Genomic DNA, 15,788 nt, shown 5'->3' with positions numbered 1-15,788 from the left:
CTCACGAATCTCACCAATCCTCTCAGTCCCATGTGTCCAGCCTTATGCCACCTCCAGGTGTCGTTCTAGATAGCGTCATTCCAAGTTTCATCAGAGACCCTGAGGAATTGGAAAGAATTTCGCCGTTTTTTTGTTTTGTTTTTGAAATTCCTTTTTATAGTGGGTTTGAGCTGATTCTCGCTGCCATCTTTATGCCAGTCTACACACACTTGATTCCCTTACGGAGACATATCAATACATAGGTTTTAAGATTCTTACTAGTCAGATATATTCCTCTTTGGGAAATATGGGTTTTTGAGTCCCTTTCACTGAGGAAGGTGTAGGTCTTGTCTATTCCATAGTTGGTTTTTGGAACGGTACCTGTGCTTATATCAACCTCTGGTTTTATGCATCACCCCACCTCTCCTTCCCCCTTAAGCAGGCATAAGAGTGTTTTCTAAATGTGAGACTCTCTTCTCTTTCCTAACTCAGTTCATGTGTAGCCATGTTTACAGGATCTTCATAAGTGATATCTTATGATAAGTTTCTTTTTCTCTGTGACTTATTTCACTTAGAATCATCGTACCTGAATCCACTCATTTTGCTGCTACTGGTCTTATGACATTGTTTTCATGGCTGAGGGATATTCCATCATACGTAAGTACCACAATTTTTTGAACCATTTTTATCTTTCCTGGGATACTTAAGGTGTACCCAAGTTGAGGTTCTTGTAAGCAGTGTATTCCTAAATTTTGGGGTGGCTCTGTCTTATTGATTTTCAGTTTTCCCAAGGTATATTCCCTAGACTGGAAGTGCCCATGGCTCTGTAGCTCTGTTGTTTACTTGTTTTAGGGAACACAATGCACTCCTCCAGAGAGGCAGTTGGCAATTTACATCCCGCCCATCAGCATAACAAGGCTCCCTGTTCTCCAGGGCCTGTCTTGAATTTATGGTTTTTACCCTTTTTGTGGATGTCCCTTTTGACCGGTGGGAAGTGATACTTCTTTGTAGTGCAGACTTACATTGTCGGCTTGATTGCTTGGCCAAAATGGGTGTATGCGTTTTCTCCTGAATATACTCAGGAGAAAATGCACACGCCCTTTTTGGCCAAGTGCATCATTGTCGAAGTTGTGCCCCTCTTCCTGTGCTTTAAAGGCGATTCCAACGTACCTCTTGAAATCTGTTTCCTGCTATTCTGCCTCGCATTCAATTCCGCCTCGTTGCCTTCCCTCAACAGATTTTTGGATGATAGTTGTCCTTTATTACTCTGCCAGTTTGTGAATTGCTCTGCCCTATAGCTCCATTTTTTAACTCGTTTTTTGTGAGCTGAACGCAAGTCCCATATTTTGGTTTAGGACCTATACTGGTTCCCGGTGGGTTGCTGAGACTTTGGTTAATTCTTCTTCCTCCCGGGAAAAAAGAGTGACATGTGCCCGTCCAAATGCCTAACAGCTACTCTCTCTTTGGTTCTCCCTCTTCCCTTTCATCCTTTGCCAAATTGGCAACCTGTGCGAACCAGGAGGTTAACCGGGCTGTCTCTCCAAGTTGGGAGATTGATAGTAAAGCAGTTAGAAAGTGAAACTGGAGCACCAGGAGAGGGACTATTCGTTGAGATTTAGAAACCTTTCGTATTCACATTGTGTCCATTCACTAGGATTCCCATACATGTTATAGCTGTAGTAATATTCCCTACAACCAGGAGAGTTGGGACCCTTGGAATGGGTGCCATGCATTATTGCTTTAAAGGGTCTGCATTTGCTCACGAATCTCACCAATCCTCTCAGTCCCATGTGTCCAGCCTTATGCCACCTCCAGCTGTCGTTCTAGATAGCGTCATTCCAAGTTTCATCAGAGACCCTGAGGAATTGGAAAGAATTTCGCCGTTTTTTTGTTTTGTTTTTGAAATTCCTTTTTATAGTGGGTTTGAGCTGATTCTCGCTGCCATCTTTATGCCAGTCTACACACACTTGATTCCCTTATGGAGACATATCAATACATAGGTTTTAAGATTCTTACTAGTCAGATATATTCCTCTGCGGGAAATATGGGGTTTTGAGTCCCTTTCACTGAGGAAGGTGTAGGTCTTGTCTATTCCATACTTGGTTTTTGGAACGGTACCTGTGCTTATATCAACCTCTGGTTTTATGCATCACCCCACCTCTCCTTCCCCCTTAAGCAGGCATAAGAGTGTTTTCTAAATGTGAGACTCTCTTCTCTTTCCTAACTCAATTCATGTGTAGCCATGTTTACAGGATCTTCATAAGTGATATCTTATGATAAGTTTCTTTTTCTCTGTGACTTATTTCACTTAGAATCATCGTACCTGAATCCACTCATTTTGCTGCTACTGGTCTTATGACATTGATTACAAGGCTGAGGGATATTCCATCATACGTAAGTACCACAATTTTTTGAACCATTTTTATCTTTCCTGGGATACTTAAGGTGTACCCAAGTTGAGGTTCTTGTAAGCAGTGCATTCCTAAATTTTGGGGTGGCTCTGTCTTATTGATTTTCAGTTTTCCCAAGGTATATTCCCTAGACTGGAAGTGCCCATGGCTCTGTAGCTCTGTTGTTTACTTGTTTTAGGGAACACAATGCACTCCTCCAGAGAGGCAGTTGGCAATTTACATCCCGCCCATCAGCATAACAAGGCTCCCTGTTCTCCAGAGCCTGTCTTGAATTTATGGTTTTTACCCTTTTTGTGGATGTCCCTTTTGACCGGTGGGAAGTGATACTTCTTTGTAGTGCAGACTTACATTGTCCGCTTGATTGCTTGGCCAAAATGGGTGTATGCGTTTTCTCCTGAATATACTCAGGAGAAAATGCACACGCCCTTTTTGGCCAAGTGCATCATTGTCGAAGTTGTGCCCCTCTTCCTGTGCTTTAAAGGCGATTCCAACGTACCTCTTGAAATCTGTTTCCTGCTATTCTGCCTCGCATTCAATTCCGCCTCGTTGCCTTCCCTCAACAGATTTTTGGATGATAGTTGTCCTTTATTACTCTGCCAGTTTGTGAATTGCTCTGCCCTATAGCTCCATTTTTTAACTCGTTTTTTGTGAGCTGAACGCAAGTCCCATATTTTGGTTTAGGACCTATACTGGTTCCCGGTGGGTTGCTGAGACTTTGGTTAATTCTTCTTCCTCCCGGGAAAAAAGAGTGACATGTGCCCGTCCAAATGCCTAACAGCTACTCTCTCTTTGGTTCTCCCTCTTCCCTTTCATCCTTTGCCAAATTGGCAACCTGTGCGAACCAGGAGGTTAACCGGGCTGTCTCTCCAAGTTGGGAGATTGATAGTAAAGCAGTTAGAAAGTGGAACTGGAGCACCAGGAGAGGGACTATTCGTTGAGATTTAGAAACCTTTCGTATTCACATTGTGTCCATTCACTAGGATTCCCATACATGTTATAGCTGTAGTAATATTCCCTACAACCAGGAGAGTTGGGACCCTTGGAATGGGTGCCATGCATTATTGCTTTAAAGGGTCTGCATTTGCTCACGAATCTCACCAATCCTCTCAGTCCCATGTGTCCAGCCTTATGCCACCTCCAGGTGTCGTTCTAGATAGCGTCATTCCAAGTTTCATCAGAGACCCTGAGGAATTGGAAAGAATTTCGCCGTTTTTTTGTTTTGTTTTTGAAATTCCTTTTTATAGTGGGTTTGAGCTGATTCTCGCTGCCATCTTTATGCCAGTCTACACACACTTGATTCCCTTACGGAGACATATCAATACATAGGTTTTAAGATTCTTACTAGTCAGATATATTCCTCTTTGGGAAATATGGGTTTTTGAGTCCCTTTCACTGAGGAAGGTGTAGGTCTTGTCTATTCCATAGTTGGTTTTTGGAACGGTACCTGTGCTTATATCAACCTCTGGTTTTATGCATCACCCCACCTCTCCTTCCCCCTTAAGCAGGCATAAGAGTGTTTTCTAAATGTGAGACTCTCTTCTCTTTCCTAACTCAGTTCATGTGTAGCCATGTTTACAGGATCTTCATAAGTGATATCTTATGATAAGTTTCTTTTTCTCTGTGACTTATTTCACTTAGAATCATCGTACCTGAATCCACTCATTTTGCTGCTACTGGTCTTATGACATTGTTTTCATGGCTGAGGGATATTCCATCATACGTAAGTACCACAATTTTTTGAACCATTTTTATCTTTCCTGGGATACTTAAGGTGTACCCAAGTTGAGGTTCTTGTAAGCAGTGCATTCCTAAATTTTGGGGTGGCTCTGTCTTATTGATTTTCAGTTTTCCCAAGGTATATTCCCTAGACTGGAAGTGCCCATGGCTCTGTAGCTCTGTTGTTTACTTGTTTTAGGGAACACAATGCACTCCTCCAGAGAGGCAGTTGGCAATTTACATCCCGCCCATCAGCATAACAAGGCTCCCTGTTCTCCAGGGCCTGTCTTGAATTTATGGTTTTTACCCTTTTTGTGGATGTCCCTTTTGACCGGTGGGAAGTGATACTTCTTTGTAGTGCAGACTTACATTGTCCGCTTGATTGCTTGGCCAAAATGGGTGTATGCGTTTTCTCCTGAATATACTCAGGAGAAAATGCACACGCCCTTTTTGGCCAAGTGCATCATTGTCGAAGTTGTGCCCCTCTTCCTGTGCTTTAAAGGCGATTCCAACGTACCTCTTGAAATCTGTTTCCTGCTATTCTGCCTCGCATTCAATTCCGCCTCGTTGCCTTCCCTCAACAGATTTTTGGATGATAGTTGTCCTTTATTACTCTGCCAGTTTGTGAATTGCTCTGCCCTATAGCTCCATTTTTTAACTCGTTTTTTGTGAGCTGAACGCAAGTCCCATATTTTGGTTTAGGACCTATACTGGTTCCCGGTGGGTTGCTGAGACTTTGGTTAATTCTTCTTCCTCCCGGGAAAAAAGAGTGACATGTGCCCGTCCAAATGCCTAACAGCTACTCTCTCTTTGGTTCTCCCTCTTCCCTTTCATCCTTTGCCAAATTGGCAACCTGTGCGAACCAGGAGGTTAACCGGGCTGTCTCTCCAAGTTGGGAGATTGATAGTAAAGCAGTTAGAAAGTGGAACTGGAGCACCAGGAGAGGGACTATTCGTTGAGATTTAGAAACCTTTCGTATTCACATTGTGTCCATTCACTAGGATTCCCATACATGTTATAGCTGTAGTAATATTCCCTACAACCAGGAGAGTTGGGACCCTTGGAATGGGTGCCATGCATTATTGCTTTAAAGGGTCTGCATTTGCTCACGAATCTCACCAATCCTCTCAGTCCCATGTGTCCAGCCTTATGCCACCTCCAGCTGTCGTTCTAGATAGCGTCATTCCAAGTTTCATCAGAGACCCTGAGGAATTGGAAAGAATTTCGCCGTTTTTTTGTTTTGTTTTTGAAATTCCTTTTTATAGTGGGTTTGAGCTGATTCTCGCTGCCATCTTTATGCCAGTCTACACACACTTGATTCCCTTACGGAGACATATCAATACATAGGTTTTAACATTCTTACTAGTCAGATATATTCCTCTTTGGGAAATATGGGTTTTTGAGTCCCTTTCACTGAGGAAGGTGTAGGTCTTGTCTATTCCATAGTTGGTTTTTGGAACGGTACCTGTGCTTATATCAACCTCTGGTTTTATGCATCACCCCACCTCTCCTTCCCCCTTAAGCAGGCATAAGAGTGTTTTCTAAATGTGAGACTCTCTTCTCTTTCCTAACTCAGTTCATGTGTAGCCATGTTTACAGGATCTTCATAAGTGATATCTTATGATAAGTTTCTTTTTCTCTGTGACTTATTTCACTTAGAATCATCGTACCTGAATCCACTCATTTTGCTGCTACTGGTCTTATGACATTGTTTTCATGGCTGAGGGATATTCCATCATACGTAAGTACCACAATTTTTTGAACCATTTTTATCTTTCCTGGGATACTTAAGGTGTACCCAAGTTGAGGTTCTTGTAAGCAGTGCATTCCTAAATTTTGGGGTGGCTCTGTCTTATTGATTTTCAGTTTTCCCAAGGTATATTCCCTAGACTGGAAGTGCCCATGGCTCTGTAGCTCTGTTGTTTACTTGTTTTAGGGAACACAATGCACTCCTCCAGAGAGGCAGTTGGCAATTTACATCCCGCCCATCAGCATAACAAGGCTCCCTGTTCTCCAGGGCCTGTCTTGAATTTATGGTTTTTACCCTTTTTGTGGATGTCCCTTTTGACCGGTGGGAAGTGATACTTCTTTGTAGTGCAGACTTACATTGTCCGCTTGATTGCTTGGCCAAAATGGGTGTATGCGTTTTCTCCTGAATATACTCAGGAGAAAATGCACACGCCCTTTTTGGCCAAGTGCATCATTGTCGAAGTTGTGCCCCTCTTCCTGTGCTTTAAAGGCGATTCCAACGTACCTCTTGAAATCTGTTTCCTGCTATTCTGCCTCGCATTCAATTCCGCCTCGTTGCCTTCCCTCAACAGATTTTTGGATGATAGTTGTCCTTTATTACTCTGCCAGTTTGTGAATTGCTCTGCCCTATAGCTCCATTTTTTAACTCGTTTTTTGTGAGCTGAACGCAAGTCCCATATTTTGGTTTAGGATCTATACTGGTTCCCGGTGGGTTGCTGAGACTTTGGTTAATTCTTCTTCCTCCCGGGAAAAAAGAGTGACATGTGCCCGTCCAAATGCCTAACAGCTACTCTCTCTTTGGTTCTCCCTCTTCCCTTTCATCCTTTGCCAAATTGGCAACCTGTGCGAACCAGGAGGTTAACCGGGCTGTCTCTCCAAGTTGGGAGATTGATAGTAAAGCAGTTAGAAAGTGAAACTGGAGCACCAGGAGAGGGACTATTCGTTGAGATTTAGAAACCTTTCGTATTCACATTGTGTCCATTCACTAGGATTCCCATACATGTTATAGCTGTAGTAATATTCCCTACAACCAGGAGAGTTGGGACCCTTGGAATGGGTGCCATGCATTATTGCTTTAAAGGGTCTGCATTTGCTCACGAATCTCACCAATCCTCTCAGTCCCATGTGTCCAGCCTTATGCCACCTCCAGCTGTCGTTCTAGATAGCGTCATTCCAAGTTTCATCAGAGACCCTGAGGAATTGGAAAGAATTTCGCCGTTTTTTTGTTTTGTTTTTGAAATTCCTTTTTATAGTGGGTTTGAGCTGATTCTCGCTGCCATCTTTATGCCAGTCTACACACACTTGATTCCCTTATGGAGACATATCAATACATAGGTTTTAAGATTCTTACTAGTCAGATATATTCCTCTGCGGGAAATATGGGGTTTTGAGTCCCTTTCACTGAGGAAGGTGTAGGTCTTGTCTATTCCATACTTGGTTTTTGGAACGGTACCTGTGCTTATATCAACCTCTGGTTTTATGCATCACCCCACCTCTCCTTCCCCTTTAAGCAGGCATAAGAGTGTTTTCTAAATGTGAGACTCTCTTCTCTTTCCTAACTCAGTTCATGTGTAGCCATGTTTACAGGATCTTCATAAGTGATATCTTATGATAAGTTTCTTTTTCTGTGTGACTTATTTCACTTAGAATCATCGTACCTGAATCCACTCATTTTGCTGCTACTGGTCTTATGACATTGATTACAAGGCTGAGGGATATTCCATCATACGTAAGTACCACAATTTTTTGAACCATTTTTATCTTTCCTGGGATACTTAAGGTGTACCCAAGTTGAGGTTCTTGTAAGCAGTGCATTCCTAAATTTTGGGGTGGCTCTGTCTTATTGATTTTCAGTTTTCCCAAGGTATATTCCCTAGACTGGAAGTGCCCATGGCTCTGTAGCTCTGTTGTTTACTTGTTTTAGGGAACACAATGCACTCCTCCAGAGAGGCAGTTGGCAATTTACATCCCGCCCATCAGCATAACAAGGCTCCCTGTTCTCCAGAGCCTGTCTTGAATTTATGGTTTTTACCCTTTTTGTGGATGTCCCTTTTGACCGGTGGGAAGTGATACTTCTTTGTAGTGCAGACTTACATTGTCCGCTTGATTGCTTGGCCAAAATGGGTGTATGCGTTTTCTCCTGAATATACTCAGGAGAAAATGCACACGCCCTTTTTGGCCAAGTGCATCATTGTCGAAGTTGTGCCCCTCTTCCTGTGCTTTAAAGGCGATTCCAACGTACCTCTTGAAATCTGTTTCCTGCTATTCTGCCTCGCATTCAATTCCACCTCGTTGCCTTCCCTCAACAGATTTTTGGATGATAGTTGTCCTTTATTACTCTGCCAGTTTGTGAATTGCTCTGCCCTATAGCTCCATTTTTTAACTCGTTTTTTGTGAGCTGAACGCAAGTCCCATATTTTGGTTTAGGACCTATACTGGTTCCCGGTGGGTTGCTGAGACTTTGGTTAATTCTTCTTCCTCCCGGGAAAAAAGAGTGACATGTGCCCGTCCAAATGCCTAACAGCTACTCTCTCTTTGGTTCTCCCTCTTCCCTTTCATCCTTTGCCAAATTGGCAACCTGTGCGAACCAGGAGGTTAACCGGGCTGTCTCTCCAAGTTGGGAGATTGATAGTAAAGCAGTTAGAAAGTGGAACTGGAGCACCAGGAGAGGGACTATTCGTTGAGATTTAGAAACCTTTCGTATTCACATTGTGTCCATTCACTAGGATTCCCATACATGTTATAGCTGTAGTAATATTCCCTACAACCAGGAGAGTTGGGACCCTTGGAATGGGTGCCATGCATTATTGCTTTAAAGGGTCTGCATTTGCTCACGAATCTCACCAATCCTCTCAGTCCCATGTGTCCAGCCTTATGCCACCTCCAGGTGTCGTTCTAGATAGCGTCATTCCAAGTTTCATCAGAGACCCTGAGGAATTGGAAAGAATTTCGCCGTTTTTTTGTTTTGTTTTTGAAATTCCTTTTTATAGTGGGTTTGAGCTGATTCTCGCTGCCATCTTTATGCCAGTCTACACACACTTGATTCCCTTACGGAGACATATCAATACATAGGTTTTAAGATTCTTACTAGTCAGATATATTCCTCTTTGGGAAATATGGGTTTTTGAGTCCCTTTCACTGAGGAAGGTGTAGGTCTTGTCTATTCCATAGTTGGTTTTTGGAACGGTACCTGTGCTTATATCAACCTCTGGTTTTATGCATCACCCCACCTCTCCTTCCCCCTTAAGCAGGCATAAGAGTGTTTTCTAAATGTGAGACTCTCTTCTCTTTCCTAACTCAGTTCATGTGTAGCCATGTTTACAGGATCTTCATAAGTGATATCTTATGATAAGTTTCTTTTTCTCTGTGACTTATTTCACTTAGAATCATCGTACCTGAATCCACTCATTTTGCTGCTACTGGTCTTATGACATTGTTTTCATGGCTGAGGGATATTCCATCATACGTAAGTACCACAATTTTTTGAACCATTTTTATCTTTCCTGGGATACTTAAGGTGTACCCAAGTTGAGGTTCTTGTAAGCAGTGCATTCCTAAATTTTGGGGTGGCTCTGTCTTATTGATTTTCAGTTTTCCCAAGGTATATTCCCTAGACTGGAAGTGCCCATGGCTCTGTAGCTCTGTTGTTTACTTGTTTTAGGGAACACAATGCACTCCTCCAGAGAGGCAGTTGGCAATTTACATCCCGCCCATCAGCATAACAAGGCTCCCTGTTCTCCAGGGCCTGTCTTGAATTTATGGTTTTTACCCTTTTTGTGGATGTCCCTTTTGACCGGTGGGAAGTGATACTTCTTTGTAGTGCAGACTTACATTGTCCGCTTGATTGCTTGGCCAAAATGGGTGTATGCGTTTTCCCCTGAATATACTCAGGAGAAAATGCACACGCCCTTTTTGGCCAAGTGCATCATTGTCGAAGTTGTGCCCCTCTTCCTGTGCTTTAAAGGCGATTCCAACGTACCTCTTGAAATCTGTTTCCTGCTATTCTGCCTCGCATTCAATTCCGCCTCGTTGCCTTCCCTCAACAGATTTTTGGATGATAGTTGTCCTTTATTACTCTGCCAGTTTGTGAATTGCTCTGCCCTATAGCTCCATTTTTAACTCGTTTTTTGTGAGCTGAACGCAAGTCCCATATTTTGGTTTAGGACCTATACTGGTTCCCGGTGGGTTGCTGAGACTTTGGTTAATTCTTCTTCCTCCCGGGAAAAAAGAGTGACATGTGCCCGTCCAAATGCCTAACAGCTACTCTCTCTTTGGTTCTCCCTCTTCCCTTTCATCCTTTGCCAAATTGGCAACCTGTGCGAACCAGGAGGTTAACCGGGCTGTCTCTCCAAGTTGGGAGATTGATAGTAAAGCAGTTAGAAAGTGGAACTGGAGCACCAGGAGAGGGACTATTCGTTGAGATTTAGAAACCTTTCGTATTCACATTGTGTCCATTCACTAGGATTCCCATACATGTTATAGCTGTAGTAATATTCCCTACAACCAGGAGAGTTGGGACCCTTGGAATGGGTGCCATGCATTATTGCTTTAAAGGGTCTGCATTTGCTCACGAATCTCACCAATCCTCTCAGTCCCATGTGTCCAGCCTTATGCCACCTCCAGCTGTCGTTCTAGATAGCGTCATTCCAAGTTTCATCAGAGACCCTGAGGAATTGGAAAGAATTTCGCCGTTTTTTTGTTTTGTTTTTGAAATTCCTTTTTATAGTGGGTTTGAGCTGATTCTCGCTGCCATCTTTATGCCAGTCTACACACACTTGATTCCCTTATGGAGACATATCAATACATAGGTTTTAAGATTCTTACTAGTCAGATATATTCCTCTGCGGGAAATATGGGGTTTTGAGTCCCTTTCACTGAGGAAGGTGTAGGTCTTGTCTATTCCATAGTTGGTTTTTGGAACGGTACCTGTGCTTATATCAACCTCTGGTTTTATGCATCACCCCACCTCTCCTTCCCCCTTAAGCAGGCATAAGAGTGTTTTCTAAATGTGAGACTCTCTTCTCTTTCCTAACTCAGTTCATGTGTAGCCATGTTTACAGGATCTTCATAAGTGATATCTTATGATAAGTTTCTTTTTCTCTGTGACTTATTTCACTTAGAATCATCGTACCTGAATCCACTCATTTTGCTGCTACTGGTCTTATGACATTGTTTTCATGGCTGAGGGATATTCCATCATACGTAAGTACCACAATTTTTTGAACCATTTTTATCTTTCCTGGGATACTTAAGGTGTACCCAAGTTGAGGTTCTTGTAAGCAGTGTATTCCTAAATTTTGGGGTGGCTCTGTCTTATTGATTTTCAGTTTTCCCAAGGTATATTCCCTAGACTGGAAGTGCCCATGGCTCTGTAGCTCTGTTGTTTACTTGTTTTAGGGAACACAATGCACTCCTCCAGAGAGGCAGTTGGCAATTTACATCCCGCCCATCAGCATAACAAGGCTCCCTGTTCTCCAGGGCCTGTCTTGAATTTATGGTTTTTACCCTTTTTGTGGATGTCCCTTTTGACCGGTGGGAAGTGATACTTCTTTGTAGTGCAGACTTACATTGTCGGCTTGATTGCTTGGCCAAAATGGGTGTATGCGTTTTCTCCTGAATATACTCAGGAGAAAATGCACACGCCCTTTTTGGCCAAGTGCATCATTGTCGAAGTTGTGCCCCTCTTCCTGTGCTTTAAAGGCGATTCCAACGTACCTCTTGAAATCTGTTTCCTGCTATTCTGCCTCGCATTCAATTCCGCCTCGTTGCCTTCCCTCAACAGATTTTTGGATGATAGTTGTCCTTTATTACTCTGCCAGTTTGTGAATTGCTCTGCCCTATAGCTCCATTTTTTAACTCGTTTTTTGTGAGCTGAACGCAAGTCCCATATTTTGGTTTAGGACGTATACTGGTTCCCGGTGGGTTGCTGAGACTTTGGTTAATTCTTCTTCCTCCCGGGAAAAAAGAGTGACATGTGCCCGTCCAAATGCCTAACAGCTACTCTCTCTTTGGTTCTCCCTCTTCCCTTTCATCCTTTGCCAAATTGGCAACCTGTGCGAACCAGGAGGTTAACCGGGCTGTCTCTCCAAGTTGGGAGATTGATAGTAAAGCAGTTAGAAAGTGGAACTGGAGCACCAGGAGAGGGACTATTCGTTGAGATTTAGAAACCTTTCGTATTCACATTGTGTCCATTCACTAGGATTCCCATACATGTTATAGCTGTAGTAATATTCCCTACAACCAGGAGAGTTGGGACCCTTGGAATGGGTGCCATGCATTATTGCTTTAAAGGGTCTGCATTTGCTCACGAATCTCACCAATCCTCTCAGTCCCATGTGTCCAGCCTTATGCCACCTCCAGCTGTCGTTCTAGATAGCGTCATTCCAAGTTTCATCAGAGACCCTGAGGAATTGGAAAGAATTTCGCCGTTTTTTTGTTTTGTTTTTGAAATTCCTTTTTATAGTGGGTTTGAGCTGATTCTCGCTGCCATCTTTATGCCAGTCTACACACACTTGATTCCCTTATGGAGACATATCAATACATAGGTTTTAAGATTCTTACTAGTCAGATATATTCCTCTGCGGGAAATATGGGTTTTTGAGTCCCTTTCACTGAGGAAGGTGTAGGTCTTGTCTATTCCATACTTGGTTTTTGGAACGGTACCTGTGCTTATATCAACCTCTGGTTTTATGCATCACCCCACCTCTCCTTCCCCCTTAAGCAGGCATAAGAGTGTTTTCTAAATGTGAGACTCTCTTCTCTTTCCTAACTCAATTCATGTGTAGCCATGTTTACAGGATCTTCATAAGTGATATCTTATGATAAGTTTCTTTTTCTCTGTGACTTATTTCACTTAGAATCATCGTACCTGAATCCACTCATTTTGCTGCTACTGGTCTTATGACATTGATTACAAGGCTGAGGGATATTCCATCATACGTAAGTACCACAATTTTTTGAACCATTTTTATCTTTCCTGGGATACTTAAGGTGTACCCAAGTTGAGGTTCTTGTAAGCAGTGCATTCCTAAATTTTGGGGTGGCTCTGTCTTATTGATTTTCAGTTTTCCCAAGGTATATTCCCTAGACTGGAAGTGCCCATGGCTCTGTAGCTCTGTTGTTTACTTGTTTTAGGGAACACAATGCACTCCTCCAGAGAGGCAGTTGGCAATTTACATCCCGCCCATCAGCATAACAAGGCTCCCTGTTCTCCAGAGCCTGTCTTGAATTTATGGTTTTTACCCTTTTTGTGGATGTCCCTTTTGACCGGTGGGAAGTGATACTTCTTTGTAGTGCAGACTTACATTGTCCGCTTGATTGCTTGGCCAAAATGGGTGTATGCGTTTTCTCCTGAATATACTCAGGAGAAAATGCACACGCCCTTTTTGGCCAAGTGCATCATTGTCGAAGTTGTGCCCCTCTTCCTGTGCTTTAAAGGCGATTCCAACGTACCTCTTGAAATCTGTTTCCTGCTATTCTGCCTCGCATTCAATTCCACCTCGTTGCCTTCCCTCAACAGATTTTTGGATGATAGTTGTCCTTTATTACTCTGCCAGTTTGTGAATTGCTCTGCCCTATAGCTCCATTTTTTAACTCGTTTTTTGTGAGCTGAACGCAAGTCCCATATTTTGGTTTAGGACCTATACTGGTTCCTGGTGGGTTGCTGAGACTTTGGTTAATTCTTCTTCCTCCCGGGAAAAAAGAGTGACATGTGCCCGTCCAAATGCCTAACAGCTACTCTCTCTTTGGTTCTCCCTCTTCCCTTTCATCCTTTGCCAAATTGGCAACCTGTGCGAACCAGGAGGTTAACCGGGCTGTCTCTCCAAGTTGGGAGATTGATAGTAAAGCAGTTAGAAAGTGGAACTGGAGCACCAGGAGAGGGACTATTCGTTGAGATTTAGAAACCTTTCGTATTCACATTGTGTCCATTCACTAGGATTCCCATACATGTTATAGCTGTAGTAATATTCCCTACAACCAGGAGAGTTGGGACCCTTGGAATGGGTGCCATGCATTATTGCTTTAAAGGGTCTGCATTTGCTCACGAATCTCACCAATCCTCTCAGTCCCATGTGTCCAGCCTTATGCCACCTCCAGGTGTCGTTCTAGATAGCGTCATTCCAAGTTTCATCAGAGACCCTGAGGAATTGGAAAGAATTTCGCCGTTTTTTTGTTTTGTTTTTGAAATTCCTTTTTATAGTGGGTTTGAGCTGATTCTCGCTGCCATCTTTATGCCAGTCTACACACACTTGATTCCCTTACGGAGACATATCAATACATAGGTTTTAAGATTCTTACTAGTCAGATATATTCCTCTTTGGGAAATATGGGTTTTTGAGTCCCTTTCACTGAGGAAGGTGTAGGTCTTGTCTATTCCATAGTTGGTTTTTGGAACGGTACCTGTGCTTATATCAACCTCTGGTTTTATGCATCACCCCACCTCTCCTTCCCCCTTAAGCAGGCATAAGAGTGTTTTCTAAATGTGAGACTCTCTTCTCTTTCCTAACTCAGTTCATGTGTAGCCATGTTTACAGGATCTTCATAAGTGATATCTTATGATAAGTTTCTTTTTCTCTGTGACTTATTTCACTTAGAATCATCGTACCTGAATCCACTCATTTTGCTGCTACTGGTCTTATGACATTGTTTTCATGGCTGAGGGATATTCCATCATACGTAAGTACCACAATTTTTTGAACCATTTTTATCTTTCCTGGGATACTTAAGGTGTACCCAAGTTGAGGTTCTTGTAAGCAGTGCATTCCTAAATTTTGGGGTGGCTCTGTCTTATTGATTTTCAGTTTTCCCAAGGTATATTCCCTAGACTGGAAGTGCCCATGGCTCTGTAGCTCTGTTGTTTACTTGTTTTAGGGAACACAATGCACTCCTCCAGAGAGGCAGTTGGCAATTTACATCCCGCCCATCAGCATAACAAGGCTCCCTGTTCTCCAGGGCCTGTCTTGAATTTATGGTTTTTACCCTTTTTGTGGATGTCCCTTTTGACCGGTGGGAAGTGATACTTCTTTGTAGTGCAGACTTACATTGTCCGCTTGATTGCTTGGCCAAAATGGGTGTATGCGTTTTCTCCTGAATATACTCAGGAGAAAATGCACACGCCCTTTTTGGCCAAGTGCATCATTGTCGAAGTTGTGCCCCTCTTCCTGTGCTTTAAAGGCGATTCCAACGTACCTCTTGAAATCTGTTTCCTGCTATTCTGCCTCGCATTCAATTCCGCCTCGTTGCCTTCCCTCAACAGATTTTTGGATGATAGTTGTCCTTTATTACTCTGCCAGTTTGTGAATTGCTCTGCCCTATAGCTCCATTTTTTAACTCGTTTTTTGTGAGCTGAACGCAAGTCCCATATTTTGGTTTAGGACCTATACTGGTTCCCGGTGGGTTGCTGAGACTTTGGTTAATTCTTCTTCCTCCCGGGAAAAAAGAGTGACATGTGCCCGTCCAAATGCCTAACAGCTACTCTCTCTTTGGTTCTCCCTCTTCCCTTTCATCCTTTGCCAAATTGGCAACCTGTGCGAACCAGGAGGTTAACCGGGCTGTCTCTCCAAGTTGGGAGATTGATAGTAAAGCAGTTAGAAAGTGGAACTGGAGCACCAGGAGAGGGACTATTCGTTGAGATTTAGAAACCTTTCGTATTCACATTGTGTCCATTCACTAGGATTCCCATACATGTTATAGCTGTAGTAATATTCCCTACAACCAGGAGAGTTGGGACCCTTGGAATGGGTGCCATGCATTATTGCTTTAAAGGGTCTGCATTTGCTCACGAATCTCACCAATCCTCTCAGTCCCATGTGTCCAGCCTTATGCCACCTCCAGCTGTCGTTCTAGATAGCGTCATTCCAAGTTTCATCAGAGACCCTGAGGAATTGGAAAGAATTTCGCCGTTTTTTTGTTTTGTTTTTGAAATTCCTTTTT

Source organism: Mesoplodon mirus (assembly GCF_964341445.2).
Source record: "Mesoplodon mirus genome assembly, contig: HAP1_SCAFFOLD_232, whole genome shotgun sequence".
Lineage (NCBI taxonomy): Eukaryota > Metazoa > Chordata > Mammalia > Artiodactyla > Ziphiidae > Mesoplodon > Mesoplodon mirus.
The sequence above is the reverse complement of the archived record's forward strand: the minus strand, read 5'-3'. Positions refer to the sequence as shown.